Source organism: Myotis myotis, unplaced genomic scaffold (assembly GCF_014108235.1).
Source record: "Myotis myotis isolate mMyoMyo1 unplaced genomic scaffold, mMyoMyo1.p scaffold_m19_p_4, whole genome shotgun sequence".
NCBI classification, from domain to species: domain Eukaryota; kingdom Metazoa; phylum Chordata; class Mammalia; order Chiroptera; family Vespertilionidae; genus Myotis; species Myotis myotis.
This window is the reverse complement of record NW_023416346.1, coordinates 24,429,561-24,448,184: the sequence shown is the minus strand read 5'-3', so window position 1 is coordinate 24,448,184 and position 18,624 is coordinate 24,429,561. Positions and strand designations below refer to the sequence as shown.

The following is an 18,624-nucleotide window of genomic DNA, read 5'->3' as shown; positions in this document are numbered from 1 at the left end:
TATGTCCAGATGATGAGGAAATCAATTAATAGGAATAAAAGTAAAGCACACAATTCCTTACACTAGATAAAGACTATAAAAATATCTGGAAATTGAGTTGGATTGATCCATATCATTCCTTGGAGATAAATCTTCCTGATTTGCTTCTGTTCTCCTTCCTAAAATAGAGAATTCTTCTCATGTTCTGGCACTGAGGTTTCAAAATGGACAAAATGCTTTAAATCCATTGGGAGTGATTTGCCACCCTTCAGGGTACATTTGGCATTCTAGAGACATTTTTCTTTGTCATAATCTGAGAGCAGGTCTGGTGTACTTCTTGTATGTCAAGGTTAAAAGACCAGAGATGCTATTATATATTCTACAATAAAAAGGGTAATCTCCCATTAAGTTATGGCCCAAAATGTCAGTAATGTATAGAAACCTTGTTTTAAAAGCAAGTGTTATAGGTGATTTAAGAAAGTGAAAATTTGAAAAAAGAAGATAAGTAAGTCAGAGATGTGGTATCCCAAAACCTAAGAATATTTTAAAAACTGATATTTTGGCCTTCTAATAGCAACTAGATTTTATCTGAGATAATTTTTTCTGAAACATGAAATAAAAGTAGTCCCTGAAATTAAAGATACTTTCTTAGAATGTTCAGATAATTATTTTGAAGCCAGGCCTTAATCTATCAGAATACTCACTGATTAAGTTTACTTATATATGAGAATTTTCAGATAACTGATAACAATGTACAATATCTTTCACTCTACTTTCTCTTCATTGAATAATGACATTCAAATTATTAAAAGTTAGAGTGTCCAATTTGAGGTAATGGTCACAGATGAAGCTTCTTTACTGACACTCTTGAGGACATTAATGTTTTCACATATCTATAGGGTCCTACAGCAGGGGATGGGGGATGGAAGAAAAAAGTAAAATTAACTCATAACAATAAAAGTCACTTTCCCTCTTTCCTCTCCACTGAATATTCACAATGATCCCAGTAGGTAGGTACTAATATTATGATCATGTTACATATATGAAAACTAATGCTCAGAGAAGTTAAATACCATGCCTAAGGTCAATTATCTGGTCAGTGTATAAGTTGGAGGTATGGGCAATAATTAAATTATTCAATCAAGAATGAAAAAAAAGATGTTTGGATAAATTGACACTTTAAGTCACTTTTACCTCAGGTTGCCAACTAGTGGAGAACTAAGTAGAAAATCCAATTTTGGAAGTAGGGGTCTGATCTCCTTGTAGGAAAAGTGAGGTCTTTAGGATATCTGTAGCCAGTGACTAAGATGTAAACAAACTATTAGGTAACTAAAAAAAGGTTGTCAGTCTCAAAAGTAAGCAATAATCTAGTCCTTTGGCCATAGAAGCCCAGAATGTTTCATCACGCCTCAATCAATTTCCTGCCTAGCAGCATCATACTCTTGACCCTTTCAATGAGGTAGAAACTGAGCCAATAGGGTTCTTTTCTTGTCTGCAACTCTTTGCTAAATGATGAAACCATGTTTTGTATCTTGAATGAAAGAGTAAATTGATGATAAGTTTGCTAAGTGGCCTCATACACATTGAACAGGGAAGAATGCATAGTACTTTCAAATTGATGAGATATCACTAAAATCATTCACACCCTCACAGAGAGGTGAGAGAAGAGTGGCTGAGAATGGATTGTGCTTATTGGAGTCAATTATTTTTAAGAGGCTACCTCCTGATTACAATCAAGAAACTAAAAGGTTTGATTTCTTAGCATCATTTGGAACAGAAAGGAGGGAACTAAATATTGTATTAATTCCAATCTTAATAATGCTTAAGAAAGGAACATTATTATTTAATAGCTTTAAAAGTAAAAAAAGAATCTCGAATAATGTGATATAAAATTTGTCTAAAGAGGCCAAGCAGTTCCTAAACTGGTGGGCAGTGTCATGAGGCCATAGCAGTTGATCATTATCATAATCATTAGGCTTTTATTGACATCCTAGGCCAGTGATGGCGAACCTTTTGAGCTCGGCGTGTCAGCATTTTGAAAAACCCTAACTTAACTCTGGTGCCTTGTCACATATAGAAATTTTTTACCTTTGAAACCACAGTAAAACAAAGATTTATAGTTTTGATATTTATTTTATATATTTAAATGCCATTTAACAAAGAAAAATCAACCAAAAAAATGAGTTTGCGTGTCACCTCTGACACGTGTATCATAGGTTCGCCATCACTGTCCTAGGCACTGGAGGATTAATTTTGAGCAGGAAGAGAGACATATCCTGTGATATGGGAAATGGAACAGAGGGTGACTGCAAATGCTGGTAAGTTTAAAGGTGCAGGAGAGGTAACATAAGAAAGTTCACCTGGACTTTTTTTTCTGTAACATTAGGAATTCACCTGCTGAGTAGTTGTGGTGATTAATTTTATAAGTCAACTTGATTGGACTAGGGATTCCCAGATTGCTGGTAAAACATTATTTCTGAATGTGTCTCTGAGGGTATTTCCAGAAGAGATTAGTATTGGAATTAAAAGACCGAGTAAGAATATCACACACCAATGTTGGTGGGCATCATCCAAGTTATTGAGGGTCAGGGGTGGGCAAACTTTTTGACTCGAGGGCCACAATGGGTTCTTAAACTGGATTGGAGGGCCGGAACAAAAGCATGCGTGGAGTGTTTGTGTGAACTAATATAAATTCAAAGTAAACATCATTACATAAAAAGGTACGGTCTTTTTTTTTTTTTTAGTTTTATTCATTTCAAATGGGCCGGATCCGGCCGCTGGCCGTAGTTTGCCCACGGCTGGTCTAGATAGAGCAAAAAGGCAGGGGAAGAGTCAATTTATTCTCTGTTTGGCTGGCTATCCATCTTCTCCTGACCTCTTATATTTGCACTTTTGGTTCTCAACTCCCATGGTTCTTAGGCCTTCTGACTTGGACTGAATTACACCATCAGCTCCTCTGGCAGATTGTGGGATTTCTTGGCCTCCATAACTTAATTATTCCTATAATTATGTTAGAACTTGAAGAACTTGACCTCTGGACTCCAATTGCCCACATTTGAGTCCCTGTTTTGCTACTTACAAGCTATGTGAAATCAGGTAGGTTATAATCTCTCTCTCTCTCTCTCTCTCTCTCTCTCTCTCTCTCTCTCTCTCTCTCTCTCTCTCTCTCTCTCTCTCTCTCCCTCTCCTTTTCCTTGGTTCTGTTTCTCTAGAGAATCCCAAGTAAAACAGTAGACTTCAGATAGAGCAAAGGCTTGAGCCAAGTGGCAGAAATTATGGGAGATAGAAGAGGGAGACAATAAAATACATGACAGACCTGGTGACTTAGAGGCAAGGCTGTATATACTATGTGTACTTATATGTACTTTCCAGTGTAAAGAAACAATATGTGAAATTATTCTTTTCTTAAGTCCCAGAGTATAAATAAACTAAAAATTAGAATAAAGCCAAGTATAATACTTTTTGTAAAAACTGACGGAGGTCAAATTAAGGGATAGCTGAAGATACATAGTAGTAATGTCTTATTCTTAGTGATACAAAGTACATTTTAAAAGTGGAGCTGTGTCAAAGGTCTTGGCCATAAATACAGGCCAAGTTTCATAAAATTCTGCCAATATCCTGTCTAAGCATATTCAAAGAGACCATAATATAATAACATTTGGTCTTTAAAGAGAAGGAATAAGAAGTAGTTAAGATTTTCTATGTTAAAAAAGCCTCTAATTCAGTGGTTCTCAACCTGTGGGTCACGAACAATGAAAATACATCCTGCATATCAGATATTTACATTACGATTCATAACAGTAGCAAAATTACAGTTATGAAGTAGCAACGGAAATAATTTTATGGTTGGGGGTCACCACAACATGAGGAACTGCATTAAAGGCTCGCGGCATTAGAAAGGTTGAGAACCACTGCTCTAATTCATATGCCTTCCTTCACTTACCCCATAGTTTCACAACCCCTAAGGAAAAGGAATGTGGTCTTTCTGCTTCGATAAGCAGACTATTACATCTTGCTGCAAAGGAATTATATGTCCTACTCAATTTGTGCTTAATAATGGTATTCCTGTTCAAACATTTTCTCCTTTGGGCATTTCCTCCACCACACAGGTAGATACCAATCCATTTCTTATGCAGACAGGATTATTAGCCCAATAAGCTGAGCAAAGCATTCCTTTAATGAGGATGGTTAGACCCATTGAAAAGACCATGGGGAGATTGGACTGGGCTGTCATTTCACTCATTTTCCTGTCTCTTACCCATCACTGCAGCATGTCGGGTGTGAGTGATAAATGTGGTGGCCAAAATGCCTTCTGAGTGGCTCATTGGGGCAATAATATATGCATAGTAATTAAGGACCATAGTCTTTGGAGTCACACAGATCTGGGTTCAAATATCAACACCGCAATTTACTGCCTATTTGACCTTGGGGAAGTGAATTCCAATTAATACTCCAGGTTTCTATTTTCTTATCTCGAAATTGGGGGCAAATAATAAGATCAAACTCACAATATTGTTGGGAGGATTACAAAAAATAATACATGTAGAGCCTCAACCTAGAACCTGGCACATAGTGGTACTCCATAATTTGCAGTTAAATCAAAATAAGTCAGCACTTCCTTTTGCTTCAAAGAGAAACGTAACTCATCATTTGCCTTTTCAGGCCCCCATGGTAAGCATGAAAACCCTTTCAAAATGGACTGCTGTGTTGAAGAACTTGACCTCTGGTCTCTGATTGCCCACATTTGAGTCCCTTTTTTGCGACTTACAAGCTATGTGAAATCAGGTAAGTTACCTTTCTAAGCCCCAGTTTTCTCATCTGCAAAACAGGAATTAAATGAAATCATATATGTAAAACACAGTGATTGGCATATAGTAAACACTAAAAATGTAGGCAATTGATACTATTTTTAATATATTTTTATTGGTTTCAGAGAGGAAGGGAGAGGGAGAGAGAGATAGAAACATCAATGATGAGAATCATTGATTGGCTGCCTCCCGCATACCCCACACTGGGGATTGATCCCACAACCAGGGCATATGCCCTAGCCTGGAATTGAATTGTGACCTCCTGGTTCATAGGACAACGCTTGACCACTGAGCCATGTTGGCTGGACAGCAATTGATACTATTGAGTAGGCTCACACTTGGCAGCAATTGATACAATTGAGTAGGCTTACTCTTAGCTGAAGATGAGATGAAGATAACATTTTTCAGAGGCAGTCTGACAAAAATGGAATTCTAGGTTTCCCAACAATATTGCCCAAAGCTCTATAATATACTTGATTCCATGGTGGCAGCCACAATCATACCACTATGGTTGTTTGGTTTCTTAAACAGAGACTTTATAATTCCTTGGGGAATGAAAAAATAGTTCAACTCCACTGGACTTCTAGAAAATGTAACCCCTCCCCAATAGTGGTTCTCGTAGTTCAGGTGTGGGCAATTAGGAAATAGCATCTAACCAAAAGCTTTCCCTGAGAAAATAAACCTATCCTCTCAGTCCCCATCAGTTTGCTTTCTGATTTATAACAATCCTTTCTAGAAGATCATTATAATTGTCCTTTCTGAAATATTTGGTGTGCAATTTCCCACAGGACCTTAGTATTATAACTGTTCTGTTTCAGGATAATTCACCTAATGCATTAGGTGCTCTCAGGAATGAGTTTGCTATTTCTGAAAACCTCTTATCATTTTTAGGCTAAATGAATACCATCAGACAACATATGACTACAATGTACTAATGACATCCAGGTGGTCTAAAAGTTGGCACACCCCTTAAATGCTGAACTCATTTCCCTACAAGTCTTTCATAGTGCAAACAAAATCTATCCAAAACAAAACTGAAAAATGATACTTTTTCCACAGAATATAAAATATAGAACCATAGCTCTAAAGTACAAATTTCTCAAGTGGTAAAATAAAAGACCTGAATGGTAATATTTCAAAAATATTCTGGTCATAAGAGTCTTTTCATGATCTGCACACTTTATAGAAACAAAAAAAAAATCAGATTAAAATAATGCTATTAAGGGAAAGAATCAAACAACCTAACCCAAGGCTGCTATTCCTGACTATCTAATAAAATGGTTTTACCTTAGAACAGCGGTTCTCAACCTGTGGGTCTCGACCCCTTTGGGGGTCGAATGACCCTTTCACAGGGGTTGCCTAAATACATCCTGCATATCAGATATTTACATTACAATTAATAACAGTAGCAAAATTACAGTTATGAAGTAGCAACGAAAATAATTTTATGGTTGGGGGTCACCACAACATGAGGAACTGTATTAAAGGGTCGCGGCATTAGAAAGGTTGAGAACCACTGTCTTAGAAAGTTGCATATAAATCAATGCTTATTTAAAAATTCTAGTTTGGAAAGGCCTTACAAAGTAATGTTGCAGTGAATCCATGAGTAAAATTAATAATGAATTCCATTTACATCTTTTATACATTAAAATGCTCAAATAGTAAAACTTAAAGTGGGATTTACTTATGACCTAAGTGACCCTAGAACAATAGCTAAATAGTGTATGCAACTTTTATTCCAAGATGGGCATTATTGCACTAAACTGCTACACTGGAATATTAATGCACAATAAAATGAAAGACAAGGCATAAAGCTTTTTACACTTGGAATTGTAGAATGGAGGTGTATACATGGCAAATAGACTCCTCTATACGAGATTACACTCCCTATTCCATTGGCTATACCTTAAAATCCAGTTTATATCAAAGGAAAAGCTTGCCAGCTACTGAAGCATGTTTTGATGCTGGCAAAACTTGTATACAAACTGGCATTGACTACCAACCACCTGGAAACTTCTAATGACGGATCAGTATGTTCTATGGTCCTGGTGGCCTGATCACAATGATTGCAACTTGATAGCCTTTGTCTATTAAAGAACTCTCCTGAAGTGGGTGCAGTGAAAGAATAATAGCAAAAACAGATGAACTTTCATAGTGGGGAGGTATTTTGTAATTGCAAGAACACTTTTATCTGCCTAAAATAAGAATGAAATAATAAAGACCATTATAAACTGACGGACAAAAATAGATACAGAGGTAGAGCAGTATTGAACAGACTGTCAAACTACAGGGGGAAGGCCAGGGAGGGTTGGGGGTTGGGGGGAAGAGATCAACTGAAGGACTTGTATGCATACATATAAGCATAACCAACGGTCACAAGACACTGGCGGTTAGGGGAAGCCGGGGGAAGATCAAGGGGGAAAAAAAGAGACATATGTAATACTCTTTGTAATACTTTAAGCAATAAAACAAAATTAAAAAAAAAAGAATGAGATAGGGCTCCTCAGAGTCTTTGATATTCTAATGTGCAGTGCAAACCTGCAGGGCAGTGGATGGCAAGCAGCTGTTTCTCAGATAGTTTTTACTCTCAGGACCTTTCCTATGAGAACATTTAATATTAGTAACATATTTGGAACTGCTGCTCTAAAGACAATTTTAACAATAATGAGAATAAGTAGCATTTATTAAGCTCCATGGATAGAGCTTAATGTGACACTCAGAAGCCAGTCTGGAAGCACAGTGCAAGATGGGTGGCATTACATAGTTTGGAATAGTGGCTGAAAACTGTACATGACAATGGCTGAATAGGTTGAAGATGACCTCATAAGTTAAAAGACTCACCCAGAGCTCAATCTTCATCTTCATTATTAATGATAATAATAAAGATCAGCTTCATTGATCCCTTGCTATGTTTCAGGCATTTTGGTCAATCACTCTTGAAGACAGCCCTGTAATTTCCATCCTATTATTCTCTCTATTTTACACTTATTTGTCCCCATAATCCAGCATGTGTTAGAAGTGGGTTTGAAATCCAGGTTTGTTTCACAATGAGTTCAGTATTCTTTCCATTCCACTACAGCTGTCTCTCATGAACACATTGGTGAAGATAAAGTCTGAAGGATCTACAGAATACCATGTTGTGCTATAGTTAATTACACCCAGCAGAAGACACCAAGAGAAAATAATATATATGAATGGATTCTCACAGCTCAGAACTTAAAGTACAGAAAAATACAATTAGCAACTGAAATGTTTTTAACCTGAAGTAGCCTGCAAGCAAATTTTATGTGGCGGTAATTGCCTTGATAAAATAATGAATCTATTGCTCATTCAACATTTTAAAATTTCCATTATGGTAAGACACTCAAGTGACAGACCTTATTGTGCAACACATTCTGTGAAAGCCATTTACTAGTAAGATAAACATGCCCTTCACAGAGATGTGTAACACACAGTATTTTCCAATTCTGAGAAGTATTCTTTTGTGCATTAAGAGATACTGGGTGGCTCTAATTACTTAATATGTCACTGTACTTCGTTTCTAAAGCAGCAGCATTGCAGTCTTCAATGGATAAGCTTTATTGGATACCTAATATGTGCCAGGAAGAAGGCATATGTCTTGTACTCTATGGGGAGACAAAATCATTTAATCTTAGGCAAGCAGTGAAAAGACCTAAAATGGAGGGGTTCAATGCTGAGAAACTGACAAGTGGACAAGGGTGAACTGCTTCCAAGAGGGTCTCAGGGTAGGAGTGCTGACAATAGATATGGGAAGACAAAAGCTGAGGTTGCATTTGAGCAAGGCTTTTAACAGTTTTGCACTTGACCAACATTGCATTTACAGGAATGACCTGCATTGTCCATAGTAAAAGAAAAGTGAAAAGGCCCCAAGTATTTTTTAAAGGCCCAGAAATGAATATACTCAATAAACCAGGTCTTCTATTTATAGAAAAACAGATTGCAATGCATATTTATGCCACTACAATTTTACAGCCAACAAGAGACTTATCATAGCAGTGTCTTATGTGTCTAGTATACCAATTACTCTAGAATAATTATTATTTTTATTTTTTATTGATCTAAAGAGGGAGGAAGGAAAAGAGAGAGAGAGAAAGATGTCAATGTGAGAGAGACACATCTATTGGTTGCCTCCCGCATGCACTTGAAACAGGGATCAAACCTGAAACCTAGGTATGTGCTCTGACAGCGAATCAAACCCATGACCTTCCAGTGCATGGGATGATACTCCAATCAACTGAGCCACACCAGCCAGGGATAGAATAAATTATTTTGTAAATAAAAATATAAATTGAAATTTAGTCACATTTTAAGCAATAGTTCAATTCACCAACTTAGGTGATACCCCAGATGAGGAGTAAATATATCACAAGATTGGTTTAAATCATTTACAGTTCAAAATTCAAATCAAATATTTAAAAATACCTACTAAATTGCCAAGTTCTGCCTAACCTAAACTCTCTGGGCCTCAGTTCCCTGAGATATAAAATGGGAATGAAATAGCTAAATTAATCAATTTATATAGAGATTACAGAAGCTTGACATATTTGGCCTTGGTTGATTTGATCATAAATGATGACAGTTGATTACTCAGAAAATGTTTTCTTATCCCCATCTCCACACCAGTCCACGCCTAAGCTTTACTCTTCTCAAAGCTAGCCCAGAATCAAGTTCATCAGTTTCAACAAGAGCCTGAAAAAGGAGAAGCCTATGGTCATCACCATATGACCATGAAGCCCCTCTAGCTTTTGAACATTAAACTGCCCAGCTGAAGCTAGCAAAAAAATTGAAAAATATGAAATCAGGCTTCATCAATATCTATTAGTCCAATTTCCATTCAAACTGTCCATAAAGTTGTTAGAAAACCTAGCAAAAATTTGAGTGTTATTTTAAACCATTCTGAGATAGAGAATGGTTCAAAATAAGAAGAGAATTCAGTGCCCATTCAATCAATTTTTTTTTTTATTGCACAGACCTAAGGAAGGAATGGACTTTGTCCAAAGTTACATAACTCACCATGTAACTCACTATCATTACTATGATAAGGAAATAAAAAGCAAGGCTAAAAAACAAAAACCAGATAAACTGAAATTACTTTTGAAAAAAAATAACCCAAAATATATTAAATTAGCTGAGAGGCAAATTTCACTCTACTCTTTGATAATCCTTTAGAATATTACTTTCTCTGAATTTTAATGAGTTTAATTTTTGTATGTCACCTAATATATTATGAAAGGCTTCACAAAATTCCCTTCCTGATCTTGTGTACTTTTGTTGTAAAGGAACCAAGAAGATAGAGAAAAATGATGGTATGTTTTTAGGGTTGTTTTAAGGACTCAGAGGAAAGCAACTAGCCAAGTGCAGTAAATGTTAGTTGAGTCTCAATGGTTAGATTTAATGTTCTAAGCTCTTGAATTTTGAATTGGATAGTAAAATATGCCAAAGCAAATACTATGGAAAACTTTCACCTTTGCTCCTTATCAACTCTGATGAAAATATAGAGTGGACTGAGCAGAAGCTTTCTGAAAAGACTGCAATGAAAATACCTTCCTACATAAGGTTATACTTGATCCTGGGCCCTTGACCCAAACTTACATTACTTATCATATACGAGAGGCTTGACTCTTAAGCTTCTAGAAGGTGGAAGCTCTGTTATACTGCTCCATATCTCCTATAATAGACACAAGGAAAAGCAAATGACTGTGGAATAATTATTTTAACAGAGGCCTCAGTTTTCTTATAACAAATCACAGCACTGAGTTCCACTGGAAAGTTTATAGTTCAGATAATTTAAAAAGCTTTTGGAGGGGTGAAAGGAGAATTGGAAGCATAATGAAGAATTTGGATTAAGTTGAAACTATTAGTACCCAAGGAAGGTAGACACTGGTTATGGTTAAACATAAGCATTTTGACTGTCTCTTGAAAAAAGTGGTAATTTTCAGACCATATCTTTCTTATTTGTATAGTTATTATACAGTTAAGTGTTTCTTAATAATGCAATTTCTCTCCTCATGGGACATGTGGCAATGTCTGAAGACATTATTTTTGTTGTCACAAATTGGGGGTGGGCAGGGGTGTATATAGAGTCCAGGGATCCTGCTCAACATCCCACAATGTACAGGATGGCCCCAGAGAACAAAGAATTATCTGACCCCAAAGGTAAATAGTGCCAAGATTAAGAAATCCTGGTGTAGTTCATCACAGGGCCTGGAATTAATTGAAGGAAAAAAATAGTTATTTCAACTAATTTTTAGAGCAAGAAAGAAGAATTAACAAATATGCCCACTGGGTTTTAGTTCTCCCTTATGTTTCCAATATTAATTTGGTATTACTTTTAATCTAATTTGTTATTTGTTATTTGTTATCAAGTATTGGAATGTGTTTTTTATTGGTTTAGATCTTCTATATAGAAAAAAATTAGGCAACAACACACAGAGATGATAAATACTACTACTTGGAGCACTCTAATGGGCAGAGATTCATTTCTAATTTTCTCAGTGTCCACTTTCTGCTGTGAGCAGGAAAGGAGAAAAAGTTTAGACTATGTTAAATCTAACTGTCTTCCCCCTACTTACAGAGACATTTCTCCTCCTCAAAGCCTTTTCTCACGGCCAGCAAAGAGATGAGAAAAGGATGACAGGTTATCAAATGGTTTCACAAGCTATAGGAATATATAGTCTCCTTGGTTAGCTACCATTTTCCACTATTGAGAACCCAATCTACCTTTTAAGGTACAAGATACTGTCTAAGCACAGATTTAATTAAAACACAATCAGGGGGAAAGTAGCATTTGATAGGCTAAGAACAAATTAAATGTTATTAGGGATAGGTGCATGAATGCAGTGTTTTATACAATGTCATTTTCCTGTCTTGATAAAAAGGGTACAGAGCAAGAAGGGTCTAGCAGCTGTAGATTCTGGTCTTAGAAATGTTTAGCAGCCTAACGCAATCTTAATTAAGGGCTGATCCAAGCACAAGACTTTATTCAAAACTAATATCTTCCAAAAACCCTCTGGACCAACTTACGTTATGAAAAAAGTTAATTAATTTAATTTTTTATATTATCACCCTGAAAACACAAAGCTTCTTTCCTCTCTTGAGGCATTAAGGAAGAGTTATTTTACCTTAGACAAGGGGACACCTCATTCAGAAAACTTTAATCCAATTTTGCATGAGAAGCTAACATTTCCATGGGAACCAATTTATAAATACTAGATGAATACTTAGCTTAGTTACATAGACTCTATATCATATTGTCAACTCAACAATTCTTCACCACAAAACTGCGTATTTGTTCTTTTGAAATACTAGTTCTTTGATTCAGCAAGAAACCTTCATTGCTAGACAAGGAATCAATCTTCATAGTCTAGTAAGAGTGTACATATTTATTGAGTTGGCAGAAAACTTGCTTTATTGGAAACTCACATCATGTATTCCTTGATTGTCGCATATTAATACAACCCCAAAGAATGTTAGTTCTACAATCCTGAACTCAAGAGGCACTTTACATGTAATTTGAATTCCCAGTAGTCCAATATTTTCAGGCTATTAGAAAATACTGAGCAAGTTTAACTACATTAAAAAGACAGATAACAAAAGAATAATTTATTCTTGGCAAAGACTTAAACACTAGATGCATTATGGAAAAGAAAAATCAATAACATCCTCAACAAAGACCTACTGCTAAAGAAATAATAGTTAGGCAGTATGTGATTCCTCATTACTCCGTCTATCAAAGGTCACTCTAACCAAACCCAATTCAATGATTTATGCCAGTTATTTGACAAGGGTGTGGTAAGTGGAGAGATATATGCTCTATACAGTCATGTGCTGTTTAATGACGGGGATAGATTATGAGAAATGTGTCATTAGGCCATTTCATCATCATGTGAACATCATAGAATCCACTTACACAAACCTAGATAGTATATATAACCTACTACACACCTAGATTATATATATATATATATATATATATATATATATATATATATATATATATAATAGCCTATTGCTCCTAGGCTTCAAGCTTATAAAGTGTGTTAATGTACAAAACAACCTGAGATCAAATCAAACACAAGAGAATATTATGCAATTAAGAGATGCGGTAAACACGAGATATATGAGGCTGCTGCTGGTGTAAAATGACATACTATTTTGTAGCAAACTTTTTAATAAGTAGAAAGAGTAACATTTAAAATAACAATAAAATTTATAGTATAGTAAGTACATAAACGAGTAACATAGTTGTTTATTATGATTATCAAGTATTATATACCATATATAATTATATGTGCTATACTTTTATACAACTCAGTACTTCTATGCCGCTCAGTAGGTTTGTTTACACCAGTATCACCACAAACACATGAGTAATGTATTGTGCTATGATTCTAGGATGGCTAAATCACTAGGCCATAGGAATTTTAATATAATCTTATGAGACTACCATCATACATGCATTACATTGTAGTTGATGGAAATGTTATGCAGCACAGACTATTGAAATAAATTTGGCTACAAAGTCTAGATGTTAAAAGGAATGGGTGGGAAAAAGTATGTGTATAGTTGTGAGTATGCAAACTTGTATTCTTGTATTATTATTTATTAATTATTGTATTATTTTCCATACAAAGAACTGTTAACCTATTTTTGCCATAACCTGTATATGAGAGGCTTGCATTAAATTTGTAACTCCTCACTGCATTCTGCTATACTGATCTATTCCTACTTTCTACAGGTCAGTTCTTCCTTGGCTTCCTGAGCACCACATTCTCCTGGTTTTCCTTCCTACACTCCTGAGGAGTCCCTTCCCTGCACCACCTTAAAATATTGGTGTGCTTCAGGGCTCACCTCTCTACCCACTCTTTCTCCTTAGGCTCTCATGGTTCCTCGATAGGCTGAAAAGTGTTAATATCTGCCACCAGCCTATAACTCATTCCTGAGCAACTTGAAGGCTAGGCCATGTAGTATCTGACATGTAGTCAAAGTTACTTAAGTATTAAATGAATAAGTGAATAAAATATAAACTGGATTTATGGGACTTCAGTGGTAGAACTGTGGAAGAGAGTTAAGTTGTCCTAGACAAGCCCATCATAGAACAGTTGGAACCACCATGGCTAATCAACTGACCACAAATGTATGAGTGAGCTCAGGCAAGATCAGTAATGCCCAACCTAAATCAGTAGAACCTATAGACTATTGCTGCAGAATATTTGGTCCTGTCAAAAATGTCCATGAAGATATTTTGTCCATGACAAAAGGTTCTTGATATTTGGTCCCGTCCAAAATATCCACTGAGATATTTGGTTCATGGTTCATTAGAAAAGACAAACATTTAACCCTGTTCAAACTGTATAAATGTTATTATTCTTGTAATTCATGAGGAATCTTGAATTTCACATTGATTATTTTTTCCTCATCAAGAAGGTCAGCAGGTTTACTCTAAAGTCAATGATCAATTGTTTGCTAGTATATATTGACCTGATTATTATTTGTTCTATCTGTGAACAATTTTAATAATGTGGATTTGATTCTCTCTTTTTTTGTGAGGTTGGTGGTTGTATTTGAGTGTGACCACCAAGAACCTGGATTACTTGTTCATGGTTCTGCTGTTCACCTTTTCACACTTTAAGAACCTTTCAGCATGGAAAAAATGCCTCCATGGATGTTTTGAAACAGGGCCAAATATCAAGGACCTTTTGGTATGGACCAAATGTCTCTGTGGACATTTTGGACAGGACCAAATGGTGTGAACCAAATGTCTTCATTGATGTTTTAGACAGGACCAGATGCCTGCTAATCATAGACTATCTATAGCAGATCTATACAACCTATAGACTATGAGAAAAAATAAATTTGTTCTTGTTTTATGCCATTTCATTTTAGGGTGACTTAAAAGACAACAAGAGATAACTGATAGACTAGTTCAGACTGCTTTTCCTGCTAGTCTTTCTTCCTCGGTGTAGGTATGGTGCCTCTTGTCACTGCTATGTCTAATAACCACAATAATGGTTGGCTTGTACAAGTCAGTGAGTATCTATTGACAAATACATTAATTCTGTTAATGGTGTTTGTAAGCACTGCCAGTCACTTGCTGCCTAGAATTAGGGCAAATGGCCAGTTGAACTCAGAATATCAAAATTTGTTATTTGAAGAAGTTAATTGTAATGATAAATACTTATTGAGTATTTATTGTTGAAAGACTGTGCTATGCCTCTGGTATTTATTTAATAAAGCTCTATCCAGTAGGGATTAAATAAATAAATAAATAAATAAATAAATAAATAAATAAAGTTTAAATAGAGTTCTCATTTGGAAGGGAGCTAGATCTCTTTTAAGACACCAGTTACTGCTCCCAAAGAAAAAGCTGCACTAGAATAAAACTCTCCTGAATTATACTGATTTTCTTTGGGGATTTTTTTTTCTTCCCACAGTAAATACTCTGAGTATATTGAACTAATTATCCACTAAATAAATAGCTAACTATGCATGTCTATTAGAAATTTACTAAATCAGTTCATGAATCTTCTAACATGGACCCAAAATGCTATTTTCTCAGAGGAAAATAAAGTGATTACAGAGTGAAAATGGCTGAAGAAGAAACAAAAAAGAAAAGTTACTGTCTGGCAGCAGCTCTAAACCCTACTTTTTGAAATGTCCTTTGTTCTTTCCTTGTTGTGTGCTAAGTAGTTGACTTTGTACACAGGCTAAGGCAGGCTGTTAGACAAATGTTCTCACTGTAAGAATGGCCTGCATGAGCCCACATTATCCTAGAGAGTGCTATGATTAGGCTGAGTGTTGCTGTTGTGAAAGGGCACTATTAGAGTGACCATGTGAGCTCTACTACTTCTCTGTTTCTAAGTGCTTTTCCTCAATAAACTATTTTAACTAGTGATGTATGTGTGTTTGTATATGTGTGTATGCTCACACTTTCTTTGCATACCAATTAAATACCACATTGCATTTGTCCGTGTGTTTTGCATTTTACAAAGGGGCAAAATCAATAGTGTCACCATGGGGCAATGTAACATCTCTGGTAGAGCTATACTGAGACAGCTCCTACCCCAATGAGGTCCTCAGCGGAGGGCCTACACATAATCAAAGGGAAGTCACACCAAGAGATAGGAACAGAAAGAGCAAATAAACCTAATATGGCCATGTCTGTCCCATTAGTCTGCCTGCATTTCAAAGAGACTACCCTAAAAGATTGTGCACAAGATTGCTCCACTCCCAGGTGGGCACAAAAATTGAGAGCAAGAATGGAGCCTCTGAGTTCTCACTGAGAGGAACCAAATCTGGATGCTGTAAAAACAGGCTTTCTTTATCTGTGGGAACCCAACTCAGAAACATGGCACTCCTGGAACTCTTCTCTTACCTTGGGGAGGCAATTCATGGCAAAACAGTTAAAACCACTAGACCTATTTTAAGGTCTAGTGGTTCCATGAGGAAAACTATGGTTTTGAAGCATTACTCCATTAAGGAGGCACTACAAAAACAAACAAACAAACAAAAAACCCCTGCACTTAGTAGCTGTTCATATAAGGAACAAAGGAGAACATGTGACAAATCACATATTGCTTTCTTTAACCCTTTGCCTACTGCTTATGTCAGCATTCAAACCAGGATGTGGAAAAACAAGAAAAAACAACAAGAAAATGTACTGAGTTAAGTGCACTTTGCAGAGAGGTAAAGCTATCTCTCAATAGTGGTGGGTAAGATGGTGCTGAGCTCTTTCTTCTGCCTTGCTCCTGAAGAGGGGAGTCAGGGGTCAGGGTATAGGATGAGCTGAAGCAGCACAGTGTGGTAGAAGAGGTCACCTTAGGATATTTGGCTTCAAGTCCAAATCAAGTCACTTATTAGCTGTGTGACTTTGAACAAGTTATTTCACTTCTCTACACTCCAGTTTCCCCATTGTGTCATTAAAGATTGATGACACCTAGCTCATGGGTTGGGAAGATTAGCAAAAATAAACCTGAAGTGCCTGACATATTAAAAGATGCAAACAAACAAGCAAATAAAACACAAAAACCTGATAGCTAAGCATCCAACCAAAGCACAGTATACAGAGTAATACTGCACAGAATACATCACACAAATTCCTGAGACCTCCTTCTTTATACTTCTGGAGGTAAATGGACTATTTGATGCAATCTCACTGCTTGTGAAAATAACATAGAAGGCTATCTTGACAATGACCCAACCCAATTTGGCAGGACATTCTCTTCACATTTCTTAAGTTAGTTCTCACTCTGCAAAGGGACTTTTGTCATTCAGAGACTTCGGTCAGCAGATATTTTGTGAGACCAGGTTTTGAGGTAGAAGGTCAGTTGGCCTGAGGTGATTATGAACAGGCCTGGAGCTGAATAAATGTATACCAGCATAGTGAAAAAATCCAATTCTGACACTGCAGCTTATAAAGCATTTTGACTAAATTAAATTTGTCCTGTAATCATATTAAAGTTAAACCTGGCTGTTTCTCTTTTTGCTGAAGAACAAGTCACCTTTTTAACCTATTGTTGTTGTTGTTGTTGTTTTTTTTCTGACAGCAGGTATAAGGTTTCTCTACCTCTGTTTACTTAGTATACCTGGTTATGTCTCTCAATAAGATGACAATGGAATAACTGCCTCTCTGTAGGGCAAGCCTTGTTATTACAGTCTCTTGTAATTGAGAGACCATGGAATTTGGAGTGTGACAGGCTGCATTTGAGTATTGGCTCCATTTCACAGTCACATGACCTTGAACAAGTTATTTTACTTATCTGAGTCTGGGTTTCCTCATGGATAAAATGTAGAGAGAGAAAAAATACCTACCTACTTACAATTCTGGGAATGAGAATTAAGATAATGTTAGGTAAAATGCTTGGCACATACAAAATTCTGGATAATTGCTAATTATTGTTTTCATTATTTACCTCAAGCTAGACAGTAGGGTTCCAACAAGTAATTAAAGAGAATTCATTGCTAATATCCAGAATATCCAGACCTGTAGGTAATACCTAATCCTATGAAACTGGATATGGTCAGAGCAATTATTTTTTAAAAAAATGATTTTTTATTGATTTTTTAAGAGAGAGAGGAATGGAGAGGGATAGAGAGATAGAAACATCAATGAGAAACATCATCAATCAGCTGCCTCCTGCACAACCTTCCTGGAGATTGAGCCCACAACCTGGGCATGCGCCCTGGCAGGGAATTGAACCAGTGACCTCTTGGTTCTTGAATTGACACTCAACCACTAAGGCACACCGGCTAAGCTCAGAGCAAGTCTTAACACTCTTATCAATGTTGTAACTTGATTGAGCTAAGAAAAACGAATCAAGAAAATCAGCTTCTTAATAATTAGAGATGATATTTCCTCATTTCTACCATTATAAGTGAAGGACATCCCCTGGCTTAAAGCAAGGTGGTTAGGCAAGTGACCTGTTTACATGTTGCTTTTTATCTAGAGACAGTTCTATTATATCCAATTGAATTTAGCTATTCACTAACCATTCTACTCTTTCTTTGTGTGTCCTAGAGAAAGTAATCAGCTCCTTCAAGATAAGGGTGATTTCATTTACTTCATATAAGTGCTGTACTCCACCTAACTATAGGCACACAGAATTAGCAAGTACCTCCTGAGATCCCTTTGCTTATGACAGCTCCTTGTCATAAAAAAGTTTAGAATGGAGTGTGGACACTAATTTATTTATTTAAAACTAAGACGTCTTTTCTGTACTAAAATTGCTTTTTGTTTGTTTTTATTACTTAACCGAGGATATTTTCCTCCATTTATTTTTAGAGAGTGGAAGAGTGGAAGAAAGGGGGAGAGGAGAGA

At 36.2% G+C, this 18,624-nt stretch overlaps 1 protein-coding gene across 3 annotated transcripts in view; it reads right to left on the bottom strand.

The window, feature by feature from the left end:
- The window catches only part of FGF13 (fibroblast growth factor 13), a 652,755-nt gene that overhangs the window by 238,594 nt on the left and 395,537 nt on the right, over positions 1-18,624 (bottom strand). The gene's annotated exons all lie outside the window — the stretch shown is intronic.